Genomic DNA, 13660 nt, shown 5'->3' on the forward strand with positions numbered 1-13660 from the left:
TTCAACAGCCCTTCATGCTAAAAACGCTCAACAAATTCGGTATTGATGGAACGTACCTCAAAATAATAAGAGCTATTTATGACAAACCCACAGCTAATATCATACTGAATGGGCAAAAACTGGAAAAGTTCCCTTTGAAAACTGGCACAAGACAGGGATGCCCTCTCTCACCACTCCTATTCAACATAGTGTTGGAAGTTCTGGCTAGGGCAATCAGGCAAGAGAAAGAAATCAAGGGTATTCAGTTAGGAAAAGAGGAAGTCAAATTGTCCCTGTTTGCAGATGACATGATTGTGTATTTAGAAAACCCCATCGTCTCAGCCCAAAATCTTCTTAAGCTGATAAGCAACTTCAGCAAAGTCTCAGGATACAAAATTAATGTGCAAAAATCACAAGCATTCTTATACACCAGTAACAGACAAGCAGAGAGCCAAATCAGGAATGAACTTCCATTCACAATTGCTTCAAAGAGAATAAAATACCTAGGAATCCAACTTACAAGGGATGTAAAGGACCTCTTCAAGGAGAACTACAAACCACTGCTCAGTGAAATCAAAGAGGACACAAACAAATGGAAGAACATACCATGCTCATGGATAGGCAGAATCAATATTGTGAAAATGGCCATACTGCCCAAGGTAATTTATAGATTCAATGCCATCCCCATCAAGCTACCAATGAGTTTCTTCACCGAATTGGAAAAAACTGCTTTAAAGTTCATATGGAACCAAAAAAGAGCCCGTATTGCCAAGACAATCCTAAGTCAAAAGGACAAAGCCGGAGGCGTCACGCTACCTGACTTCAAACTATACTACAAGGCTACAGTAACCAAAACAGCATGGTACTGGTACCAAAACAGAGATATAGACCAATGGAACAGAACGGAGCCTTCAGAAATAATGCCACACATCTACAACCATCTGATATTTGACAAACCTGAGAAAAACAAGAAATGGGGAAAGGATTCCCTATTTAATAAATGGTGCTGGGAAAATTGGCTAGCCATAAGTAGAAAGCTGAAACTGGATCCTTTCCTTACTCCTTATACGAAGATTAATTCAAGATGGATTAGAGACTTAAATGTTAGACCTAATACCATAAAAACCCTAGAAGAAAATCTAGGTAGTACCATTCAGGACATAGGCACGGGCAAGGACTTCATGTCTAAAACACCAAAAGCAACGGCAGCAAAAGCCAAAATTGACAAATGGGATCTAATTAAACTAAAGAGCTTCTGCACAGCAAAAGAAACTACCATCAGAGTGAACAGGCAACCTACAGAATGGGAGAAAATTTTTGCAATCTACTCATCTGACAAAGGGCTCATTTCCAGAATCTACAAAGAACTCAAGCAAATATACAAGAAAAAAACAAACAACCCCATCCAAAAGTGGGGAAAGGATATGAACAGACATTTCTCAAAAGAAGACATTCATACAGCCAACAGACACATGAAAAAATGCTCATCATCACTGGCCATCAGAGAAATGCAAATCAAAACCACAATGAGATACCATCTCACACCAGTTAGAATGGCAATCATTAAAAAATCAGGAAACAATAGGTGTTGGAGAGGATGTGGAGAAATAGGAACACTTTTACACTGTTGGTGGGATTGTAAACTAGTTCAACCATTATGGAAAACAGTATGGCGATTCCTCAAGGACCTAGAACTAGATGTACCATATGACCCAGCCATCCCACTACTGGGTATATACCCAAAGGATTATAAATTATGCTACTACAAAGACACATGCACACGTATGTTTATTGCGGCACTATTCACAATAGCAAAGACTTGGAATCAACCCAAATGTCCATCAGTGACAGACTGGATTAAGAAAATGTGGCACATATACACCATGGAATACTATGCAGCCATAAAAAAGGATGAGTTTGCGTCCTTTGTAGAGACATGGATGCAGCTGGAAACCATCATTCTTAGCAAATTATCACAAGAAGAGAAAACCAAACACCGCATGTTCTCACTCATAGGTGGGAACTGAACAATGAGCTCACTTGGACTCGGGAAGGGGAACATCACACACTGGGGCCTATCATGGGGAGGGGGGAGGGGGGAGGGATTGCATTGGGGAGTTATACCTGATATAAATGATGAATTGATGGGTGCTGACGAGTTGATGGGTGCAGCACACCAACATGGCACATGTATACATATGTAACCTGCACGTTATGCACATGTACCCTAGAACTTAAAGTATAATAAAAAAAAATAATAATAACTCCAAAAAAAATAAATAAAAAAATAAAATGATAAGATTATTAGGTAAATATCAATACATTCACAGAGAGTCTAGTGAATAATTTTGTGGTGTACTGCACAAACTACCCTCAGAGACCACCAGGGAATCTGATGCTCCAGCCATGGTAGGCGCTTTGGGAGTTGAGGGTGATCATGGTCCAGGGACTATTGGACTACAGTGTCCAATATGATAGCCACTAGCCACATGTAGCTGTGGGACCATTTGAAATGTAGCTCGTCCAAGATGAGACATGCTGTGTTAAATATACAGCAAATTTCAGTCTTAGTGTAAAAGACAATGCAAAATATCTCATTAAGATTTTTATAATGATTGTTTTCAGTATATTGAGTTAAATACAATATATCACAAATTAAAAAAAAAAAAAAAAAAAAAAAAAAAAAACACAACTCAGCTAATAGAGGCTCCAAAGCCTCTTCTCTTTTCTGGGTCTTGTTGCTTCTCAGACACCCAATTTAGGCTGTCAGGAAAGGAGAGAATAGCTCCCAGGAAAGGTTCCCCCTTTTCAATGTTCTTTCACATTTCTCTGTGAAGGTACATGGAAGTGGGAGTCTCCAGAGAAGTGTTGATGGATTGCAATGTCATGTAAGCACCAACTTTCTGAGATCTAAGTCATAATTTTTCTGGCTTGGTGAGCTAATCAATAGAAGCTTTCCTTTTGAAGCTGGTTGATAGAATCGACTAAGATGGCAGAATTGCCTAAGGATAGTCAGAGCCCAGGGCAAGGCAGGAATTGCACTGGACTTATTTGACTTTTTGTTGTTGTTGTTGTCATTGTTTTAAGTTAACTTATAAATAACAAGCATAGTAACAATATCCTGTAGACTGAATGTCTGTCTTCTCCCAAAATGCATATGTTGAAAACTGATCCTTAATGTGATGATATGTGGAGGCGGGATCTTTGAGAAACGATTAGATCATGACGGTGGAGTCCTCAATAATGGGATTAGTACCCCTATTAAAGGGAAACCAAAGAGCTCCATCCTCCGTCAACAATGTGAGAATATGGCAAAAAGATGGCCACCTATGAACTAATAAGTAGGACCTCACAAGACACCAAATCTGCCAACGCCTTGGTTTTGGACTTCCTAGTCTCCATAACTGTGAGAAATAAATTTCTGCTGTTTACCAGCCACCCAGTCTATGGTATTTTGTTATAGCCACTAGAACAGACTAAGATACAGTGTTAAGGGGTAAGGAAAACAACCACCCACATACCCCCTACCCTACCACAACTATTTTCATTTTCCAGTTTTCTTAGAGTCTATGCACTCAGGCATTCTTACTTTTCACAGCTATAATCATATACATCTAATTCAGTTTCTCTTTTACTTAACATTATCACAACAAATCATAAACATTTTTTCCATGCAAGGTCTCCATCATTTTCACTTTAAGAATTTATTCTTTTATTAAATACCTACTATGTTACAGGCTCTAATGTTAAAGCTACAAATTGAATAATATTTTATCAAGTAGCTACATCATGGTTACTTGACCATTCCACTAAGAGGATGAACATTTAGTTTATTTCCAATTTTTCCTTTTATATATAATGCTGCCATGATCATCTTCATAAGTAAATATACCTTTTTTGTTTGTGATCATTATTTTTGATTCTTGGTAGTGAGACTGGACCAAAGGCTAGGGATATCTTATGGCTCTTAAGGTATAGTACTGTAAACATTTTCGCTGGGGGACTTAACCACTTTGCTGGAGTTGCACTGGGCTTTCTTCTTCAGATCAGCGTCTTCTGAATCAGAATCTCAAACAGGTGTCATTGGTTGGCAGAGCCCAAGTTATGTTCTGTGTTAGAGTAGCAAGGAAAATTGAGGAAGAAGTGAGGGTCTCATTTCTACCTTCAGACATGGAGATAGATGAGAAAATTTTTCCAGATGTACAAATATGTTTTTTAAATGCTACGCAGCCAAAACTCAAGCTATCCTTTTACATGAGTGAACAGACTGGGCCATTTCTCTCAGTTGACCCTACAATATGGCTTGAGCTTGCACCACTTTACTGAAACTATTCTTTCTAAGATCATGCTTGACCTTAGGTTCCCCAAACCTTCTGGCTAATCTTTACTCATTGTCTTGCTAAGTCCCTTACTTTATTTTGGTAATTCCTCCTCATTCTTGAAAGTTTTTTTCCCATTTTGGTTTCCATGGTACCATACTCCACTGGTTCTCTTTCTCTGTTTCAGACACTTTTTTGGTCTCCTTTCTAGTCTTCCTCCACTGGATGCCCAAATATTGTGATTCCTCAAGGTTTCTGCCCAACTTTATTTTCTTAAGCAATATCGTTCTCACTTATGGACTTAACTACCACCTTGTATCAGTCTGGCTTTGGTTAGGGAAAAAAAATCATTTTATATATGCCAGATATGAAGAGTTTAAATATAGGGAACAGCAAACCTTGAAGAACTCAGAGTAGTGAAGGTCAGGGGAACTGCCACCAGTGTTCTCAGTAGCCATTTCAATTATCTTGACCTAAGCTGGTAGTTTTTAAGGGCTCACCTGGAAACATCTTTGAACCTGACATCTGCTCCTGCATCTATCTGCAATTGACTCTGGAAAACAATGACGTCTTCTCTCTTGCCTTCCAAATCTGCAGTGAGTCTCATCTCATATCTGCATTAGCCTTTCCAGAGTCAGGGAGAGTATCTGGTCACAGAATCCCCAGAAAAGTTGGCATGTTGGCATTCACTGTGATTGGACTCCTTTAGCTAACATGTTCACCTCTAAACCAATCCCCAGCTCTATAGGTAAGGCATGTGACTTTGTCTATGCTAATCAGTACACTTCATCCTTCTAAACCCAGTATAACTAACAGTCCAAAGAAGGGGACTCTATGCCTATGGAGCTACAGGTGAAATCAGCTTCCACAGAAACACATAGATCTCACTGAAATCTAAGCCTCTTAGAAAAGGGAAATAGGAAAGACAGGAATCCTCAGGTGTTCAGTATGTATCTCTACTTCCATTGCCTTTGTTTTCTCCTGCAAAACCATAATAATCTCATCATAACCAGTAACTCTTCCTCTAATCCATTTTCTCATTACAGACAAAGTTATGTATAGAACATATAAGTCTGACAGTGTCACTCCCTTTTTAAAACCATTCGTGGCTGTCCTTCACCCTATTCTGTATAAAGTCTCTGTGATCTGGCCTCATTTACCTCAAGCTCATCTCTCTCTGATTGCTGCCTCTCATTTCATGCTCCAGCCACATTCCAATCACAATATGCCTGGCATAGTGCTTGTCATACACTATGTGCTCCGCCAATGATTACTGAGAAAACTAATGCATGAATAAATGAGATGAGATGAGATGGTTTATTTCTATTGTGAAGTAAAACTAAGATAGTCTTCTGGGTTTTTTTGTATCCCACTTTCCTCTCATTCTGTGTGGGGCTCACTGCACAGTGGGTGTTCAAAGATGCTTGTTAACTAACGAAATTAGAACATTCATTTTATTACCCAAGAAAGAGCTCCATTGAATTTTTTATTCCTGGCAATTTAAAAAGATTTTTGTGGGTTTTATAATTATTGGCCTGTTGTAGGATAAGGAGTGGGTGAAAGAATTCATTAGCTCATTAAAATACAATGAAAGGAACATAATTAAAACATTTAGGCAATTTCTGTATCACAGAAAATGAATAATCAGAGGTACAAAACAAATCCTCAGCCAATTGCCTGGCTGAAGCCAGCCCACACTTCCTGCTTTCTCATAACACTGTCAACTGGCTGGTTCCCAACACTCTTCTCTATCCACTCCTCATAAGAGAATTTGCTTTAATGAACTCTATTCTTAGTGCAGAAAGCTTAAGTCATGGCAGCATAAATTACGGCAGGCAAGTCCCCTGAAAACCTGGAGAGGGAGAATTGGGGTTTCCTTTTCCCTATCTGCTTCTAGTAGTTTGGTTTTGGCTCAATAACTGTACCTGCCACTGTGCTCAGTGAGTTACCACATCATCTCATTTCATTCTCCCAAATAAGGTATATCTAATTATCCTCTTTTCATGAATGGAACTGAGGTTTAGTGATGTGTCCAAGATCACACAGCCAGTTAATAGACTCAGAACAAAAGTAAATGGTTTTAACTAGACTCCCAAGAGCCCCAGCTTTTAAACATTATGTAAACCTGAATAGTCAAATGATTTCCCTCTTTGATTTCCATGGCACTTGGTCCTTCCCCTCGCTGCAGTGAGAAGATTCAACCCGCCCCCGACCCCCATGCCATTAGACACAGCAACTAGCGTTGCATGTTTGATGAGTGACTGTCTAATGCTGTTCTCCTCCCTTCCCTACTCTTTGCAACTTTTGCCATTATACCTCCTGCTGATCCTTGGTTCCTTTAGTGCCTCACATATCTCCTTGCCTGCCCATCAGTTTCCAAGGATCACCAAATGTCCTTGAGTTCCTCCCAGTAAAATATGGAATAATAACACCTGAAGATCTGATGACACAGAAAGAACAGCAGCTTCTCATCTTAAGATGCTAAGAGGAAGAACACAGGGATAATAAGCCTACAGCAGCAATACCCAAGAGGTAAAGTACTCCCAAGCAGTTTGGCCTAGGACCTAGAAATGGGGACAAGTTCAATTTCTACTTTAAGTGACATTATCTAGGACATCTCATATTAGACACTTCCAGTTGCTTTCATATTCACTATGTCATAAATCCTATTAGGAGACCATGTATCTCATTTGACTTATTCAACTAACACATCCTCTGCAGACCCATAAACTGAAATGTTGACACCCAGGGCAAGTGCCACAAAATGGCCACTCAAACTGGTTTTATAAGCAAAGCCTGGCTTGCAAGTGGATGTTAATAAAATGCTCTATCTTTTCATTTTAGCTAATTATTCTTGCTAAGGAAAAACTAAGTTTTTTTCATGGGAATGTATAACAAATTTTTTAAATATAAAATCTTTTAAAAATATATGAAAATTACATACCCTCCATATTTTGATACCCAGATATAGTTCTGAAACTCGAGGCACAGAACACTGCCTTGCACATGACAATACAACCTTAACATTCTCCTCAGTTTAACTAAAATTAAGACTGATTTATTCCTGACTATAGACCCCTGACCTTCCTTTCCTTAGAGAATTTACTTCAGAAAGCTTTCAATTGTAAATTATTTCCCTGCCCTTTTGAGATATAAATCATCTCCCAGCTTTTTGCCAGATTTATCCAAGAATGTCTTTCTCAAGAACCTGAGCGCTATCTCTTTGAAATGTAATCTTCAAAAAAGATAGTGTTCCTATCTCACAGTCTCTGTGGAAATGTAGGAGCCTATATTAATCGGAGTTCTCCAGGAAAACAGAATGGGAAAAAGGGTTGGGCAGGGAGGGGGCATATTATAAAGAATTAACTCACATGTTTATGGAGGACAGTAAGTTCAAAATCTGCAGAGCCAATGTTTGAATCTGAAGGCTAGACACTGCTTTAAAAGCAGGAAGAGTCAATATCCCAGTTGGAAGACCATCAGAGAAGAGCCAATGATCCAATTTAAAGATGACTAGGCAGGAGAATTCTTTCCTTCTTTGAGGAAAGTCAGCCTTTTGTTCTAGTCAGGCTTTCAACTGATTGGATGAGGCCCACCCACATGGAGGACAATCTGCTTTATTCAGTCTGCTGATTTCAATGTTAATCTCATCCACAAACAGCCTCACAGAAACACCCAGAAAAATGTTTGAGTACCATTACAGAGCCTAACTTCAGTAAGTACCTATTAGCAAAGACAGATGCTCAAATTACATTCACCAACTTATCACCTAATGTTCTCCAGTGCTTTTCTGCTAGTTCATGTTTGGGCTTAAAAATCTGCCCACCTTTAATTCAGTGAAGCTGAGCTCAGTTCTGTACTAAAATCTCTCTTTTACTGCAGTAACCCAAATAAAATCTGTCTTTCCATTTTTACCAGGCATTCAGTGCAATTTTTCTTCAACACAGATTAATGAAGACTGCATAAACAAGTTATCTACCAAACTAAAAATCAACCCTGTACAGTAGGCATCAACATCTCTGTTTAGCTACTCCTATAAATAAAAATAAATATTAATGTGTACTTATTATGTGTCAAGTACTGTGTTCAATGATTTGTGAATTAATTTATTTAATGCTCACCACTACTCTATGTATTAGATACTCTATTATCCCCATTTCACAGAAGAATTATCTGAGAATTAAACAGACTAAGTAACTTACTAAGGTCACATCGTTTGTATAAAGTGGAGTCAGAACTAGAATTAAAATTGTTGTAAAGAAATAGCCTGTCTCTAGAGCCACATTTCTACTCAAAATACTATCTATTTTCTTTTCTTCCCCCTACCTCAATAGAAAAAAACACAGAGCTCTATTATTCTCAACACCAATGGTAGTGGTTTTCGTAGGCCAGGTGAATGACTTCTGTCGACAGATAGGAGGCCCCTACTTGCAGGCAATGGGCAGATTCCGCAGGACCATGATAACCGAGTCCCTGTGCAGGAACATCTTGAGATGTAGCAGTCTTTGTTGACTGGCTTGGACTTCTTCTTGCCCTTGCCGCTCTTGGGTACATCAGTCCACATCTCCTTCATGTTCTCCAGCACCATGTTGCGGTGCCTGTCAAAGACGTTCACTTGGCCCAGGAGTTTCTTATTGTTGCCACAGCTGATGAGCACTTGGGTGTTGTTCTTGACTGACTGTGTGGGTACAGAGAGTGGACCCGTGTTAAATTCCTCCTCCTCTCACATCTGCAGCTCCTCTGGGTTCATCTCACTCTTGGGCTTGTTGAGGAGGCTCATGATGGTCACTACGCTCTGGGTTCACTCCTATTTCCTCCGCGTTGCTGCTGCCTGAATAACATCTATTTTCATAATGAAAACTGATGCCTCTCTTTTCAAATGTTTTGGATCTGAAGATGCAGCTGCTCAGGGTAATGATGACCCACTACTGATCTATGACGGTGAAAAATCAATGACTAGGAATGGAGTCCACAATTTTCATGAATGCAAGTTTTATGTTGTTTTATTCAGCTCAGGCTTCTGAAACAAATATCACAGACAGGGTGACTTAAATAACAAAAATCTATTTGCTCTTAAGTTCTGGAAGATAGAAGTCTGAGATCAGGGTGCCAGCATGGTCAGTTTCTGCTGAAGGTCCTCTTCCTGGCTTGCAGACAGAACTTTCTTCCTGAGGGCTCACATGGCTTTTCCTCAGTGAGTGCATGTGGAGAGAGATCTCTCTTTTCCTCTTTTTGTAAGGCCACCAATCCTATCTAATTAGAACAATGCCTCCCCCAAATGTCCCTTGGTTTCATTTAACCATAGTTATCTCTTAAAAGCCCTATATCCAAAATTTCATCACACTGGGAGTTAGGTGGTCAACATGAATTGGGGCAGGGTTGGGAGGGACACAATTTAGACCACAACATATGTAGGCACATCTTTCATCCTCTTCTCCTTGGCATGGTCACAAAGCCCTCAATATCTGTTTGAAGGGAAGAGAATAAGTAGAATAAGTCTGACGGAAATAGGTAGAAACCAAGGGTGGAATGTGAAGACAAGTTCAATCAATCATCAGAAAGGACAGAGACAGGATTGCAGTTGCCTGAATTTCTACCTGAAGTCTTGGGAGGAAAAAAATGTGTCTGAAGAAATAATAGAGCTAATATCATAGACCTTCAGTGAAGAGAGACATGCAGAGACAGCAGAAAGAAAAATCTATCAAGGTGAAAAGTGAACAAGACTCTACTCCTCCAGCAGCACTGAATAAAAGCAGACTTGCAGAGAGAACTACTGTCCATCCAAGGAGTCCTTCAGCTCCCTCAGTTCAAGGAGTGTCTGCGCCTCTTGCTACTCCACTTTCTGTCCCCTCCCATACTACACAAAGTCCATTGCACTGCCCAGTAACTCCATCACAAAAAGTGCAAAGAAAAGAAAGGGAGGATAAGAGGAATAATGAAGTCCAAGTCCTTAATGACAGTTAGAGTCATAGACCTAAACATGCCTTTCACTACTTTCTGTTTCCAATACAAAGACAAAAGCTAGGAGAAAGGAGCTTCCTTCTTGGCATCCCTCAGATCATCTACTGGGTGGGGTTCGGAATGGATTTATGTTACCTATTGTTTGTAAGCTTCTTGGCATCTTGAGCCTCTGGCCCAGGTGGGCTTCTCTGAGGCTCCAACAGCCATGGTAGGGTGGGTCCGTTTCTCTAGGAATCTTTTGTCTGACCTTCTAGCTCCTGGACCTTCCCCATTCCCTTCTAGTGCTTAGCACCAAAGAAAGGGTGGCCTTACTTGTAATTCTTTTATTGTCAATTATTTTAACTAGGGGTAGATGCATGTGATAAAAAAAAAGAAATGTGATGTTTCCCCAAATCTTAGATCCTTGTCCCAGAAATAACCACAGCTCTATGTGCATCTGTGCAGAGAAACTTGACATTTTAAAGTACTTAATCAAAACAAATGACTGCATACTATACACAATGATACAGTAATCTGTGCCCACACATAAAACCAGTGGTTGTACACACATAAAACCATTGATTTCAGAGTTGCTGCTATCTGTTTTACTATTAGAAGCAGATACCACCAGGGTGAATTACAGTAAGTATATAGCTATGAATCAGTTTGACATGTTAGTCAAATATGTTATCACTTGTTGTTTGTTTTATTAATAGAATTAAAATTTCATTTCAGTTTCCATAGAGTTCTGCATAAAAATGAATGAGCTTATACTGCCAGCTCTTACATAATGGCACTTAAGTTAACTACAACAATTATGTTGTTCACCACAAGGTCTCCCAATCCAAGCCATGTGGCTGAATCAAGCAGTTTATTAATAATAAAATTATTATTTATTGTGTGTAATAGACATAAAAAAAGTGGTACCAACTTCCCATGCTCACCATAATCCCATCCCAGATCCAGGAAATGGTACCTGTGTAGCCAGGACATGCTCTTCCTTAGGATGGATGTGGCTGCTGCTGATAAATGCAGCTATTATGACTTTGAGTCAAGTTTTAACTTGACTCAGTTTCCCACCAAGGCACCTGCCTGAAAAGTGGAGTCAGAGGAATAGGGTGGCAGCTAGATGCATTAAGAAAACAAAAAGCCTGAGTTCGGCAGTGACTCAGTTCCTGTAGAGGTTAGCTCTGAAGCCTGTGCACAGGGTAAAAATTGCTTATAGCCAAATTATCCTTAAAAATCCCTTGGAAAGGCACAACCTTGTTCATATACCATATCTTAATAAGTCTAGGAGAACAAATCACTGATTCTGCAGTCAAGGTCCAGTTGAAATGGCTGGTTGATGTTTAGAGGCCACACTGTATGAGGTATACAAAACTCTGAACTTGAATCACCTTCACACAGTGGCATGCTCATGCTATAAGATGCACTCAGGGAATCAGGGAAAACCAGGTTCACATCTACCATTCATTCTTTCTCCAGGTCATACACTCACTGACTGCAGCGGGCAGCAAAATCACCAGTACTATAAAATTATGCTTCTCCTGTGTTCCACTTCTGCCTTCTTTTATTTTGCCTATTGAGTTTGTTTGAATATCTATGGTTTATACACTTAAAAGATTGTAGCTTATAGGCTTAAACTTTGCTCCATAACAACCAACAGGCCCAGATTTGTGTATATGGCTCAGACATTTTATAGTTCTCTCCTTGTCCTCCACATAATGTGCCCATTGGCGCTTCCAAGAATCTGTCTTCTCTGAGATTATAAGATAGGAAACAGATGCTTACTTTTCATTGCCTTTTACTGACCAATGGATAGATTACTGGCTAAACAGCTGTATCTTTCTTCATGAGAAATTGACTAATTCTAAGAATCAACATTTTTATGACCAGGCCATGCTAACCAGGACAAAGTTATTCTATTTTAATGTGCATTTCTGATTAAAATATATTCAATACATGTTTTAATTCTCCTTTCCCAAGACAAAATTATCTCTGAATAATGTTTTGGAGGAAAATTACTGTACATTAGTAACTGCTTTCGTTTATTCTCTCAAAGTGAGGTAATCACAAATAAAACTTTAAGAAATCTTTGATACAGATGCAAGAGGGATTTTTTGAGTTGTGGGAGGGCAAAATCAAGAGAGAATGTTTGTGTGCAAAGCACACTTTATTTCCAGCTAGACTTTATGATTATCAGTCTATCTCACTGGGTCTAATAACTTCAACAGAAAGCCTGACATAAGCTATGCTCTGTGACTGCATTTCCCCAAATTTGTTCTTTGAAACACTTTTTTGCAGAATTTTTATAGGTGTTACATCAAGAAGTTTGAGAAACCCTTGTGGTTTTGAAGTTTCATTTACTATAAGACTTCTCAACACTTTCAGTAGGATAATATTCATGATATATGCCTAAAAGAACAGGATGTAACATGTGCCACTTTCCAAACACGTATGGCCACACCCTTTTAACAGAACATCTCCAGGGACTAGTGTTCCGTGCACCATACTCTGGAAAATGCTGCTCTGTCTAATATACTTAGGATAAGCCAGGATAGGCATGGACTAGAGATAATAAAATTGTTCAAAAGCACAATTATTAACAACTATTTTCTTTCTCAAGTCCATTACAGAATTAAGTTCATCTTCTTGGGCTTGTATGAGAAAGACATAAATGCTTGTGGAAGGTCGAGATCTATAACAAATAGGGCTAATTAATAAAAATTATTTGCTATAGTAAAGAGAAGATTTCAGAAGCCAAAATTCAAAAGCCAAAACGATTCTGAGAAAAGAAAGAGTCAGATGAAAGATTCACTATGAAATGGGATTGAAAACAGAAAATAAAAGACAAGATAAGATTCAAGCAGGAAAAGTGGAACAGCTCTGTAATTAATTTCACATATAGCATCCACCAGGCACTACTGAGACAGTAGACCAGCATAGTTTGCTGGGCTAGGACCCTCTATCAACGTCCATGTTGCCCTTCCTAGAGCTCAAATCGGCCTCCTCGTTATTTCTTTTTGGCCCTCCCAGCTGACCACAACTTTGCCCAACTGTAGATCTTCCTAAAATCTTATCTTGTCCTAGCTCTGGCCAATTCAATCTTAAAGCCAAATTGTATATGCATGGCTTCTGCCTGTATTTCTTTAAGACTAAAGATCAGCATGGCACTTATAAAAGTATAATTCCAGGTTGTTCTCCCAGTCATACTGGGACATTACCACATATGTGGTATCTTCAAATCTGAGATCAATGCCTTAGTTTCAGCATTTGCAGTTATCTAGCAAGGCTTTCCTGGAAACACTGGGGATCCAGCATTATTATCTGGTCACCGTCAACTACTTTACACTTACATAAAAGAATATATTACATCTTTTGGTCTCTTTCAGCTCCTTAATTCCACAGAAAAATACACAGAA

At 39.1% G+C, this 13660-nt stretch overlaps 1 pseudogene; it reads right to left on the reverse strand.

Annotated features, from left to right (window-relative positions):
• Positions 1-8722: 8722 nt before the first annotated feature.
• LOC111552165 lies at positions 8723-9078 on the reverse strand (annotated as a pseudogene).
• Between the last annotated feature and the right edge of the window lie 4582 nt (positions 9079-13660).

The sequence above is a fragment of the Piliocolobus tephrosceles genome, chromosome 9 (assembly GCF_002776525.5).
Source record: "Piliocolobus tephrosceles isolate RC106 chromosome 9, ASM277652v3, whole genome shotgun sequence".
Classification (NCBI taxonomy): domain Eukaryota; kingdom Metazoa; phylum Chordata; class Mammalia; order Primates; family Cercopithecidae; genus Piliocolobus; species Piliocolobus tephrosceles.